This window comes from Rattus norvegicus, chromosome 1 (assembly GCF_021556685.1).
Source record: "Rattus norvegicus strain SHRSP/BbbUtx chromosome 1, alternate assembly SHRSP_T2T, whole genome shotgun sequence".
Classification (NCBI taxonomy): domain Eukaryota; kingdom Metazoa; phylum Chordata; class Mammalia; order Rodentia; family Muridae; genus Rattus; species Rattus norvegicus.
Window position 1 is genome coordinate 168,157,045 of NC_141534.1, and position 13,367 is coordinate 168,170,411.

Sequence of the window (13,367 nt, forward strand, 5' to 3'; positions counted from 1 at the left end):
TGCTCTGATACTCCCCTCCCTGGGGTGGGGGGTGTCCAGCCTCGGCAGGACCAAGGGCTTCTCCTCCCTTAGGAGACTTTTGTTGACTTTCTCATGGTGTTTATTTGTTTAGTAACTTTTGTGTGGACTCTACAGTATTCAATGATCATGTTCATGTTGAATTAAATAAAAATAATTTTATATTAAATAAAGAAAAAATTTTCTAATATACTTTTTATTCATGTTTTATTGCACTGGTTAGGTGCAGAATAATGGTAATTACAAGTACTGGATGAACATGTTAATAGATGTTTTATGATATCAAGAAAACTAACTTTTAAAAAATTGTAGTAAAATATACATAACATAAAACTCCCTCTTTATGCCAGTTAAGATTGTGTTCATTATTATGAAACTATTAGAACCATCTAACCCCAGGACTTTTTCATCTTCCCTAACCTAAACTCTAGCCATTGCACAGTAACTCCTAATTCCTCATTCACCAGTCTGCCTATTATTATTATGTCTGGATAAATTTGACTGTTCTAATCATCTCATGTAAGTGAAATATCATATCGTGTGTGTGTGTGTGTGTGTGTGTGTGTGTGTGTGTGTGTGTGTGTAATGGGGAGGCATTATTTCACCGAGTGTATTATCTTCAATTTATCCATTGGTCCTAAGGCATTGCTCAGTAGTCAAATGCTTGCCTAGCATGCTTCAGGTCCTGTGTTTAATCCTCTCACTACCTCATAAAAGAGAGACAGAGGTTCCTTCATACTGTAGTTTGTCTCAGTTTCTTTCTATTGTAAAGCTAAATTATTTTCTGTTGGGTTTACATACCACATTCTGTGTATGGCGCTTAACTTTTTTTTAACCTTTTAACTGTCTTGTTTAATTATTTGAGAAACAACTACACTGTTTATACAAGGGCTATACCATTTTTTACATATCCATCAATAAGTAAAGATGTTTTTCTGCATCTTTTCTAGCACCTATTATTTTTTATTTTATTTATTTGATATTTTATGTATTTATATTTCAAATGTTATCTCCTTCCCCCTCCCCTTCCATCCCCCTCCTTCTGTCTCTATGAAGATGCTCTCACTCCCACCTCAACACCCTGGCATTTCCCTACAGTGGGGAAAGGAGCTTTTACAGCACCAAGGGCTTCTCCCATTGATACTGGTCAAGGCCATCCTCTGGTACATATGGGGCTGGAGCCATGGGTCCCCCATGTGAACTCTTTGGTGGTGGCTCAGTCCCTGGGAGCTCTGGGCGGGGTCTGGTTTGTTGACATTTAGCACCTGTTATTTTATCTTTGCCTTTCTTCCCCTTCTCTGTCCCAAAGGAAGAGACACTTGTTTTGTTTTATTTGTTGTGTACCTAGCATCCGAAATCAGTGTAGGATGAGTGAGGTGGTACTGGTTGCAGTGGCCTTTCTTTATGGAGAATTTGTCCTCATTAAAGAGTTGGCCTCTCAGCTTAGCTTTGTATGGTGAATTAGATGTCAGGTGATGGACACAGATGGGGCCTCAGAGGGCTGGAGTCTCAAGGGTAGGGGACTGAAAGAATACCAAGAGTACTTGCTGACAGCGTTAATGATAGCTTTTTAATTATTTGGAAGGACTGAGAGGAGGATTCATTGTGGAATGTGCTTGGTATGTAAGCATGAGGATCTGAATTTGTATCCCTAGCACCCACTTAAAAATTTGTGACTGGCAGCCCCCTGCTGATTGTCCAATGCTGAGCAGCCAAAATAGGCAGACCCTGAGAACTTGCTAGTTGGCTACACTAGCCAATATGGTGAGCTCCAGGTTCAATTAGAGGTCCTATCTCAGAAATATGGTAGAGAGCGATAGAGGAAGATATCCGGCATCATCCTCTAGCCCCCATGCGTGCACATGCTCACTCACACACTTATGCACTCTCACACATAAACACTCAGTGTCCTTTGAAGTCCAGAGATTAAGGATGGGGGCCACTATCCTGACTCTCCACAGCTTACACCAGTGTTTCTCAAACTTTGTTTCAGAACTACCTTTTGCCCTTAAAAATTATCGGAACTTAATAAGCTTTTGTTGATGTTGGCTGTAACTACTGTATTAGAAATCAAACTGAGAAACTTTTAAGACAACAGAATGTCCAAGAACAGATTTCTCTGACTAGCAGAGCCATTGAGTCATCCAGATTATCCATCCTCTGAAAACTTGTACGTGCTTCTGGAGGGAATGAGAGTGGGAAAAGCTAATAAAATCTTAGTGCTTCTAGAAAAATAATTGTGACCTCTGGGATGCCTTAAAAGGGCCTTCAGTGTCTTTCCTGTGTTCCCTTGAATCCCACCTTGAGAACATCTGCCTTATTGCTACCTTCAATTGGAGGAATTCCAAGAATAAAATTGAAGATCTCATTGATTATTTGAGTGGAGTTCTAGAGTTTTAGGAACATTTGTAGTGCACTGACCTTGTCAAAGATACAACAGCTTCTTCCCATGAGCCTACCTAGTCTTGTTACAAGGAACCACTCTTACAGATGGAGTAGAGATAGAGAGTAGAAAAGGACTAATGACACACTGTTCTTTTTGCACAATTGATTTGATTACCACTGAACCAACACTTATAATTTATAACCTAATTTGCATACTTATATGATATGCTTGATGACTTATGACATATAATTAACTGTAAACAAGAATGATGTAATTTAGAGAGTTTTAGTGTATTGGATTTAAGAACTTGTTTGGGAAGGTTTGAGAAAATAGAGTAAGTCCTTTAAGCCACTTGATTCAGTTCTCAAAAGTATTTATTTCTCAACTACACATACTTCCTATATTTAAAACAGCACGCAGTCAAGACCACAGAAATACCCGGAAACACCTGGGTTCACTATGTCTATAGAGTAAGCAAAAAAATGGAAGGGCAAAGATCATAGTTTTAAAATGCACCTCAAAGTTCAGGCTTTAACATCGTAGCACAGATGATGGAAAGCATTAGGTGTGAGTAAGGTGTAAACAGCTTCACAGGCATGGTGTCTTCCCGTTCCCAGGTCACCATGTGTCCATTTACTCCATGGTGAAACCAACTCAAAACTACATTAAATCTCAAGTGGGCAAGAATGGAGAGTGACAGATATGTATGCCCCACCCTGTCTGTTCTGTCATCCTGAGATTTCTGGTTAGCCTTCTGCAGCTTCAGAAATCTTCTCAAAGCTTTAAAAAAACAAAAAACAAAAAAAAAAAAACAAAAAAATGCGTTTTTATCAGAGTATATTTCAACCCCTTGCGTTTCTTCATTATTATGTACCAATCCTCTCTATCTACCAGCAACTTTTATCAAGGCAGATAGAACTTTTGAGTAGCTTACAAAGTGGATGCTATAGTACTGAGAATTGTAACTTTTAAAAAATAGAAAATAGCACATAGGTTTCATTTGAAGTCGAGTTATAGTAAGTGAATAGCAGCTGGTTAGAGTGCAGGGTGTTCTGAAATCTGCTTTATCAAATCCCCTAATATTCTGTCACCGGCGTGCATCAAAACATTAAGTAGTACTCTATTAATGTTTATAATTTTATGTATACTTAAAATTTTAAATGAGAAATATTTTTGGTTCAAGTTTAGTAAGTTAATTTGGATGAAATTTATTCAGTGATATGGTAACATTTTATTCTTTTTTTTTTTCTTTTTTTCGGAGCTGGGGATCGAACCCAGGGCCTTGCGCTTGCTAGGCAAGCGCTCTACCACTGAGCTAAATCTCCAGCCCAACATTTTATTCTTATAGTATACAGCATGATAGATTTCACAGTGACATTTTCATGCACTCGCATGCACATACACAGACACACACAGATACTCATCAATTTTTTTATTGGATATTATTTTATTTATATTTTAATGTTATCCCCTTTCCCAGTTTCCCCTCCAGAAACCCGCTAGCCCATCTCCCCTCCCCCTGCTTCTATGAGGGTGCTCCCTCCCCCATCTACTCCCTCCTAACTCCCCACCCTGGCATTCCTCCACACTGGGACATCAAGCCTTTACAGGACCAAGGGAATCTCCTCCCATTGATGCCCTACAAGGCCATCCTCTGGTACATATGAGGCTGGAGCCATAGGTCCATCCCTGTGTTCTCTTGGGATGCTGGTTTAGTCCTTGGGAGCTCTGGAGGGGGTCTGATTGGTTGATGTTGTTGTTCTTATAGGGTTGCAAACCTCTTCAGCTATTTCAGTCCTCCTCCAGTGGAGACCCCGTTCTCAGTTCAGTGGTTGGCAGAGTCTCTCGGGAGACAGCTATATCAGGCTCCTGTCAGCATGTACACCTTGGCATCTGCAATATTGTCTAGGTTTGGTGTCTGTATATGGGATGCATTCCCCAGGTGGGGCAGCCTCTGGATGACTGTTCCTTCAGTCTCTGCTCCACACTTTGTCTCCATATTTCCTCCTGTGAGTAATTTTGTTCTCCTTTCTTTTTTTTTTTTTTTTTTTTTTTTTTTTGGTTCTTTTTTTCGGAGCTGGGGACTGAACCCAGGGCCTTGCGCTTCCTAGGTAAGCGCTCTACCACTGAGCTAAATCCCCAGCCCTTTGTTCTCCTTTCTAAGAAGTACATACATCAAAGTTTGGTCTTATTTCCTCTTGAATTTCATGTGGTCTGTGAATTGTATCTTCAGTATTGTGAGCATTTGGGCTATTATCTGCTTATCAGTGAGTGTATACCATGTGTACTCTTTTGTGACTGGGTTACCTCACTCAGGATGATTATTTTCTAATTCCATCCATTTGCCTAAGAATTTCATGAAGTCATTGTTTTTAATAGCTGAGTAGTATTCCATTGTGTAAATGTACCACATTTTCTGTATCCATTCCTCTGTTGAAGGGCATCTGGGTTCTTTCCAGCTTCTGGCTATTATAAATAAGGCTGCTATGAACATAATGGAACATGTGTCCTTGTTATATGTTGAAGAACCTTTGGGTGTATGCCCAGGAGTGGTTTAGCTTGGTCCTATGTTTAATTTTCTAAGGAACCTCCAGACTGATTTCCAGAGTGTTTGTACCAGCTTGCAATCCCACCAACAATGGAGGAGTGTTCCTCTTTCTCCACATCCTCACCAGCATCTGCTGTCATCTGAGTTTTTGAACTTAGCCATCCTGACTTGTGTGAGGTGGAATCTCAGGGTTGTTTTGATTTGCATTTCCCTGATGACTAAGGATGTTGAACATTTCTTTAGGTGATTCTCAGCCATTTGATATTCCTCAGTTGAGAATTCTTTGTTTAGCTCTATACCCCATTTTTAAAAAGGTTATTTGATTCTCTGGAGTCTAATTTCTTGAGTTCTTTGTAGATATTGAATATTAGCCATCTATTGGATGGTAGGATTGGTAAAGATCTTTTTCCCAATCTCTTGGTTGCCGTTTTGTCCTAATGACAGTATCCTTTGCCTTACAGAAGCTTTGCAATTTTATGAGGTCCCATTTGTTGGTTCTTGATATTAGAGCATAAGCCATTGGTGTTCTGTTCAGGAAAATTTCCCCTGTGCCTATGTGTTTGAGGCTCATCCCCAATTTCTCTTCTATAAGTTTCAGTGTATCTGGTTTCAGTGTATCTGGAGGTACTTGATTCACTTGGACTTGAGCTTTGTACAAGGAGATAAACCAGTTGAAACAGCACCATTTGCTGAAAATGTTGTCTTTTTTCCACTGAAAGATTTTAGCAACTTTGTCAAAGATCAAGTGAACATAGGTGTGTGGATTCATTTCTGGGTCTTCATTTCTATTCCATTGATCTATCTGCCTGTCTCTGTACTATTACCATATAGATTTTATCACTATTGCTCTGTAATACAGCTGGAGGTCAGGGATGGTGATTCCCCTGGAAGTTCTTTTTTTCTTGAGAATAGTTTTGGATATCCTGGGTTTTTTGTTATTCCAAATGAATTTGCAAGTTGCTCTTTCTAACTTTGTGAAGAATTGAGTTGGAATTTTGATGTGGATTGCATTGAATCTGTAGATTGTTGTTGGCAAAATGGCCATCTTTACTATATTAATCCTGCCAATCCATGAGCATGGGAAATCTTTCCATCTTCTGAGATCTTCTTCAATATCTTTCTTCAGAGACTTGAAGTTCTAGTCATACAGATCTTTCCCTTCCTTGCTTAGAGTCACAACCAACGTATATAATTGTGACTATTGTGAAGGGTGTTGTTTCCCTAATTTTTTTCTGTCTGTTTATCCTTTGAGTAGAAGAAGGCTACTGATTTGTTTTAGTTAATTTTATGTGCAGCCACTTTGCTGAAGTTGATTATCAGGTTTTAGGAGTTCTTTGGTGGAATTTTTGGGGTCACTTAAGTATACTGTCATATCATCTGCAAATAATATTTTAATTTCTTCTTTTTCATTTGAATCCCTTTGACCTCCTTTCGTTGTCTGATTGCTCTGACTATGACTTCAAGTACTATATTGAATAGGTAGGAAGAGAGTGGGCAGCCTTGTCTAGTCCCTGATTTTAGTGGGATTGCTTCAAGTTTCTCTCCATTTAGTTTGATGTTGGCTACTAGTTTGCTGTATATTGCTTTTACTGTGTTTAGGTATGGGCCTTGAATTCCTAATCTTTCTAAGACTTTTATCATGAAGGGGTGTTGAATTTTGTCAAATGCTTTCTCAGCATCTAATCATGTGGTTTCTTTCTTTGAGTTTGTTTATATAGTGGATTATGTTGATGGATTTCCATATATTGAACCATCGCTGCATCTGTGGGATGAAGCCTACTTGATCATAGTAGATGATCATTTTGATGTATTCTTGGATTTGGTTTGTGAGAATCTAATTGAATATTTTGGCATTGATATTCATAAGGGAAATTGGTCTGAAGTTCTCTTTCTTTGTTGGGATTTTGTGTGGTTTAGGAATAAGCGTAATTGTGACTACATAGAAGGAATTGGGTAGTGCTCCTTATGTTTCTATTTTGTGGAATAGTGCGGACAGTATTGGTATGAGGTCTTCTATGATAGTCTGATAGAATTCAGCACTAAACCTATTTGGTCCTGGGCTTTTTTTGGTTGGGAGATTTTTAATAACGGCTTCTATTTCTTTAGGAGTTATGGGACTGTTGATATGGTTTATCTGATCCTGATTTAACTTTGGTACCTAGTATCTGCCATTTCATCCAGATTTTCCAGTTTTGTTGAGTATAGGCTTTTGTAGTAGGATCTGATGATTTTTTTAATTTCCCCAGTTTCTGTTGTTATATCTCCCTTTTCTTTTCTGATTTTGTTAATTCGGATACTGTCTCTGTGTTCTCTGGTTAGTCTGGCTAAGGGTTTATCTATCTTGTTGACTTTCTTAAAGAACCAGCTCCTGGTTTTGTTGATTCTTTGTTTAGTTCTTTTTCTTTCTACTTGGTTGATTTCAACCTTGAGTTTGATTATTTCCTGCCGTCTACTCCACAGTCTACTCCTCTTGGGTTTATTCATTTCTTTTTGTTCTAGAGTTTTCGGGTGTGCTGTCAAACTGCTGATATATGCTCTCTCCTGTTTTCTTTCTGCAGGCACTCAGAGCTATGAGATTTTCTCTTAGTATTGCTTTTATTGTGTCCCATAAGTTTGGGTATGTTGTGCCTTCATTATCATTAAATTCTAAAAAGTCTTTAATTTCTTTTTTTATTTCTTCCTTGACCAAGTTATCATTGAGTAAAGTGTTGTTCAGCTTCCATGTATATATGGGCTTTCTCTCATTATTGTTGTTATTGAAGACCAGCCTTAGTCCGTGGTGATCTGATAGGATGCATGGGATTATTTCAACTTTCCTGTATCTGTTGAGGCCTGTTTTGTGGCCAATTATATGGTCAATTTTTGAGAAGGTACCATGAGATGCTGAGAAGAAAGTATATTCTTTTGCTTTAGGATGAAATGTTCTATAGATATCTGTTAAATCCATTTAGTTTATAACTTCTGCTATGTTCACTGTGTCTCTGTTTAATTTCTGTTTCCATGATCTGTCCATTGATGAGAGTGGGGTGTTGAATTCACCCACTATTATTGTGTGAGGTTCAATGTGTGCTTTGAACTTTAGTAAAGGTTTTTTATGAATGTGGGTGTCCTGGCATTTGGATCATAGATATTCATAATTGAGAGTTCATCTTGGTGGATTTTTCTTTGATGTTTATGGTGTCCTGACTTATCTTTTTTTGATAACTTTTGGTTGAAAGTTGATTTTAGGGCTAGAGAGATGGCTAAGCGGTTAAGAGCACAGACTGCTCTTCCAGAGGTCCTGAGTTCAAATCCCAGCAACCACATGGTGGCTCACAACCATCTGTCATAGGATCTGATGCCCTCTTCTGGTGTGTCTGAAGACAGCTACAGTGTACTTACATATAATAAATACATTTTAAAAAAATTTAAAAAAAAGAAAGTTGATTTTATTCAATATAAGAATGGCTATTCCAGCTTAGGAAGCGTCTATCTTTGTCACTAAGGTGTGTGTGATTCCTGTATGGAGCAAAATGCTCGGTCCTGTTTAAGTATCTAGTCTGTTAGTCTATGTCTTTTTTATTGGGAGAATCGAGTCTATTATTGTTGAGAGATATTGAGGACCAATGATTGTTGCTCTCTATTATTTTTGTTGTTAGAGTTGGAATTATGTTTTTGTGGCTATCTTTTTTTGGGTTAGTTGTAAGAAGATGAATTTCTTGCTTTTTCTAGGTTGTAGTTTCCCACCTTGTGTTGGCGTTTTCCATTTATTATCCTTTGTAGGTCTGGATTTGTGGAAATATATTGTGTAAATTTGGTTTTGTCGTGGAATATCTTGGTTTCTCCATCTATGGTAATTGAGAGTTTTGCTGGATATAATAGCCTGGGCTGGCATGCGTGTTCTCTTAGGGTCTGTGTGACATCTGCCCAGGATCTTTTAGCTTTCATCATCTCTGTTGAGAAGTCTGGCATTTTCTTTGACTGTTGTGTCAATGTTTTCTATGGTATCTTCTGCCCCTGTGATTCTCTCCTCAATCTCTTGTATTCTGTTTATGATGCTTGCGTCTATGACTCCTGATCTCATTCCTAGGTTTTCTATCTCCAGAGTTGTCTCCCTTTGTGATTTCTTTATTGTTTCTATTTCCATTCTTAGATTCTGGATGGTTCTGTTCTATTCCTTCACCTGTTTGTATTTTCCTGTAATTCTTTAAGGGATTTTTGTGTTTTGTTTTTCAGGGCTTCTTGTTTATCCGTGTTCTCCTATATTTCTTTAAAGGAGTTACTTGTGCCATTCTTATATATTTGGTTGTTAGCCTAGCCTTTAACGGCTGAACCATCTCTCCAGCCCTATTTGTGTCATTCTTAAAGTCCTCTAACATCGTCATGAGATCTGATTTTTTTTTAAATTTTTTTTTATTAACTTGAGTATTTCTTATATACATTTCAAGTGTTATTCCCTTTCCCGGTTTCTGGGCAAACATCCCCCTCCCCCCTCCCCTTCCTTATGGGTGTTCCCCTCCCAGCCCTCCCCCCATTGCCGCCCTCCCCCCACCAGTCTAGTTCACTGGGGGTTCAGTCTTAGCAGGACCCAGGGCTTCCCCTTCCACTGGTGCTCTTACTAGGATATGCATTGCTACCTATGAGGTCAGAGTCCAGGGTCAGTCCATGTATAGTCTTTGGGTAGGGGCTTAGTCCCTGGAAGCTCTGGTTGCTTGGCATTGTTGTACATATGGAGTCTCGAGCCCCTTCAAGCTCTTCCAGTTCTTTCTCTGATTCCTTCAACGGGGGTCCTATTCTCAGTTCAGTGGTTTGCTGCTGGCATTTGCCTCTGTATTTGCTGTATTCTGGCTGTGTCTCTTAGGAGCGATCTACATCCGGCTCCTGTCGGTCTGCACTTCTTTGCTTCATCCATCTTGTCTAATTGGGTGGCTATATATGTATGGGCCACATGTGGGGCAGACTCTGAATGGGTGTTCCTTCAGTCTCTGTTTTAATCTTTGCCTCTCTCTTCCCTGCCAAGGGTATTCTTGTTCCCCTTTTAAAGAAGGAGTGAAGCATACACATTTTGATCATCCTTCTTGAGTTTCATTTGCTCTAGGCATCTAGGGTAATTCAAGCATTTGGGCTAATAGCCACTTATCAATGAGTGCATACCATGTATGTCTTTCTGTGATTGGGTTAGCTCACTCAGGATGATGTTTTCCAGTTCCAACCATTTGCCTACGAATTTCATAAAGTCGTTGTTTTTGATAGCTGAGTAATATTCCATTGTGTAGATGTACCACATTTTCTGTATCCATTCCTCTGTTGAAGGGCATCTGGGTTCTTTCCAGCTTCTGGCTATTATAAATAAGGCTGCAATGAACATAGTGGAGCACGTGTCTTTTTTATATGTTGGGGCATCTTTTGGATATATGCCCAAGAGAGGTATAGCTGGATCCTCAGGCAGTTCAATGTCCAATTTTCTGAGGATTCTCCAGACTGATTTCCAGAATGGTTGTACCAGTTTGCAATCCCACCAACAATGGAGGAGTGTTCCTCTTCCTCCACATTCTCGCCAGCATCTGTTGTCACCTGAGTTTTTGATCTTAGCCATTCTCACTGGTGTGAGGTGAAATCTCAGGGTTGTTTTGATTTGCATTTCCCTTATGACTAAAGATGTTGAACATTTCTTTAGGTGTTTCTCAGCCATTCGACATTCCTCAGCTATGAATTCTTTGTTTAGCTCTGAACCCCATTTTTTAATAGGGTTATTTGTTTCCCTGCGGTCTAACTTCTTGAGTTCTTTGTATATTTTGGATATAAGGCCTCTATCTGTTGTAGGATTGGTAAAGATCTTTTCCCAATCTGTTGGTTGCCATTTTGTCCTAACCACCGTGTCCTTTGCCTTACAGAAGCTTTGTAGTTTTATGAGATCCCATTTGTCGATTCTTGATCTTAGAGCGTAAGCCATTGGTGTTTTGTTTAGGAAATTTTTTCCAGTGCCCATGTGTTCCAGATGCTTCCCTAGTTTTTCTTCTATTAGTTTGAGTGTGTCTGGTTTGATGTGGAGGTCCTTGATCCACTTGGACTTAAGCTTTGTACAGGGTGATAAGCATGGATCGATCTGCATTCTTCTACATGTTGACCTCCAGTTGAACCAGCACCATTTGCTGAAAATGCTATCTTTTTTCCATTGGATGGTTTTGGCTCCTTTGTCAAAAATCAAGTGACCATAGGTGTGTGGGTTCATTTCTGGGTCTTCAATTCTATTCCATTGGTCTATCTGTCTGTCTCTGTACCAATACCATGCAGTTTTTATCACTATTGCTCTGTAATACTGCTTAAGTTCAGGGATAGTGATTCCCCCTGATGTCCTTTTATTGTTGAGGATAGCTTTAGCTATCCTGGGTTTTTTGTTATTCCAGATGAATTTGCAAATTGTTCTGTCTAACTCTTTGCAGAATTGGATTGGTATTTTGATGGGGATTGCATTGAATCTGTAGATTGCTTTTGGTAAAATGGCCATTTTTACTATATTAATCCTGCCAATCCATGAGCATGGGAGATCTTTCCATCTTCTGAGGTCTTCTTCAATTTCCTTCTTCAGTGTCTTGTAGTTCTTATTGTACAGATCTTTTACTTGCTTGGTTAAAGTCACACCGAGGTACTTTATATTATTTGGGTCTATTATGAAGGGTGTCGTTTCCCTAATTTCTTTCTCGGCTTGTTTCTCTTTTGTGTAGAGGAAGGCTACTGATTTATTTGAGTTAATTTTATACCCAGCCACTTTGCTGAAGTTGTTTATCAGCTTTAGTAGTTCTCTGGTGGAACTTTGGGGATCACTTAAATACACTATCATATCATCTGCAAACAGTGATATTTTGACTTCTTCTTTTCCGATCTGTATCCCCTTGACCTCCTTTTGTTGTCTGATTGCTCTGGCTAGAACTTCAAGAACTATATTGAATAAGTAGGGAGAGAGTGGGCAGCCTTGTCTAGTCCCTGATTTTAGTGGGATTGCTTCAAGTTTCTCTCCATTTAGTTTAATGTTAGCAACTGGTTTGCTGTATATGGCTTTTACTATGTTCAGGTATGGGCCTTGAATTCCTATTCTCTCCAGGACTTTTATCATGAAGGGGTGTTGAATTTTGTCAAATGCTTTCTCAGCGTCTAATGAAATGATCATGTGGTTTTGTTCTTTCAGTTGGTTTATATAATGGATCACGTTGATGGTTTTCCGTATATTAAACCATCCCTGCATGCCTGGGATGAAGCCTACTTGGTCATGGTGGATGATTGTTTTGATGTGCTCTTGAATTCGGTTTGCCAGAATTTTGTTGAGTATTTTTGCATCGATATTCATAAGGGAAATTGGTCTGAAGTTCTCTTTCTTTGTTGTGTCTTTGTGTGGTTTAGGTATAAGAGTAATTGTGGCTTCGTAGAAGGTATTCGGTAGTGATCCATCTGTTTCAATTTTGTGGAATAGTTTGGATAATATTGGTATGAGGTCTTCTATGAAGGTTTGATAGAATTCTGCACTAAACCCGTCTGGACCTGGGCTCTTTTTGGTTGGGAGACCTTTAATGACTGCTTCTATTTCCTTAGGAGTTATGGAGTTGTTTAACTGGTTTATCTGTTCCTGATTTAACTTTGGTACCTGGTATCTGTCTAGGAAATTATCCATTTCCTGAAGATTTTCAAGTTTTGTTGAATATAGGTTTTTATACTAAGATCTGATGATTTTTTGAATTTCCTCTGAATCTGTTGTTATGTCTCCCTTTTCATTTCTGATTTTGTTAATTTGGACACACTCTCTGTGTCCTCTCGTTAGTCTGGCTAAGGGTTTATCTATCTTGTTGATTTTCTCAAAGAACCAACTTTTGGTTCTGTTGATTCTTTCTATGGTCCTTTTTGTTTCTACTTGGTTGATTTCTGCTCTGAGTTTGATTATTTCCTGCCTTCTACTCCTCCTGGGTGTATGTGCTTCTTTTTGTTCTAGAGCTTTTAGGTGTGCTGTCAAGCTGCTGACATATGCTCTTTCCTGTTTCTTTCTGCAGGCACTCAGCGCTATGAGTTTTCCTCTTAGCACAGCTTTCATTGTGTCCCATAAGTTTGGGTATGTTGTATCTTCATTTTCATTAAATTCTAAAAAGTTTTTAATATCTTTCTTTATTTCTTCCTTGACCAGGTTATCATTGAGTAGAGCATTGTTCAATTTCCAAGTATATGTGGGCATTCTTCCTTGATTGTTATTGAAGACCAGTTTTAGGCCGTGGTGGTCCGATAGCACGCATGGGATTATTTCTATCTTTCTGTACCTGTTGAGGCCCGTTTTTTGACCAATTATATGGTCAATTTTGGAGAAAGTACCATGAGGAGCTGAGAAGAAGGTATATCCTTTTGCTTTAGGATAGAATGTTCTATAAATATCCGTTAAGTCCATTTGGCTCATGA

The 13,367-nt window shown here is 38.9% G+C and overlaps 1 protein-coding gene across 9 annotated transcripts in view; it reads left to right on the forward strand.

The window, feature by feature from the left end:
• Positions 1-13,367, forward strand: part of Fchsd2 (FCH and double SH3 domains 2) — a 320,482-nt gene that overhangs the window by 217,997 nt on the left and 89,118 nt on the right.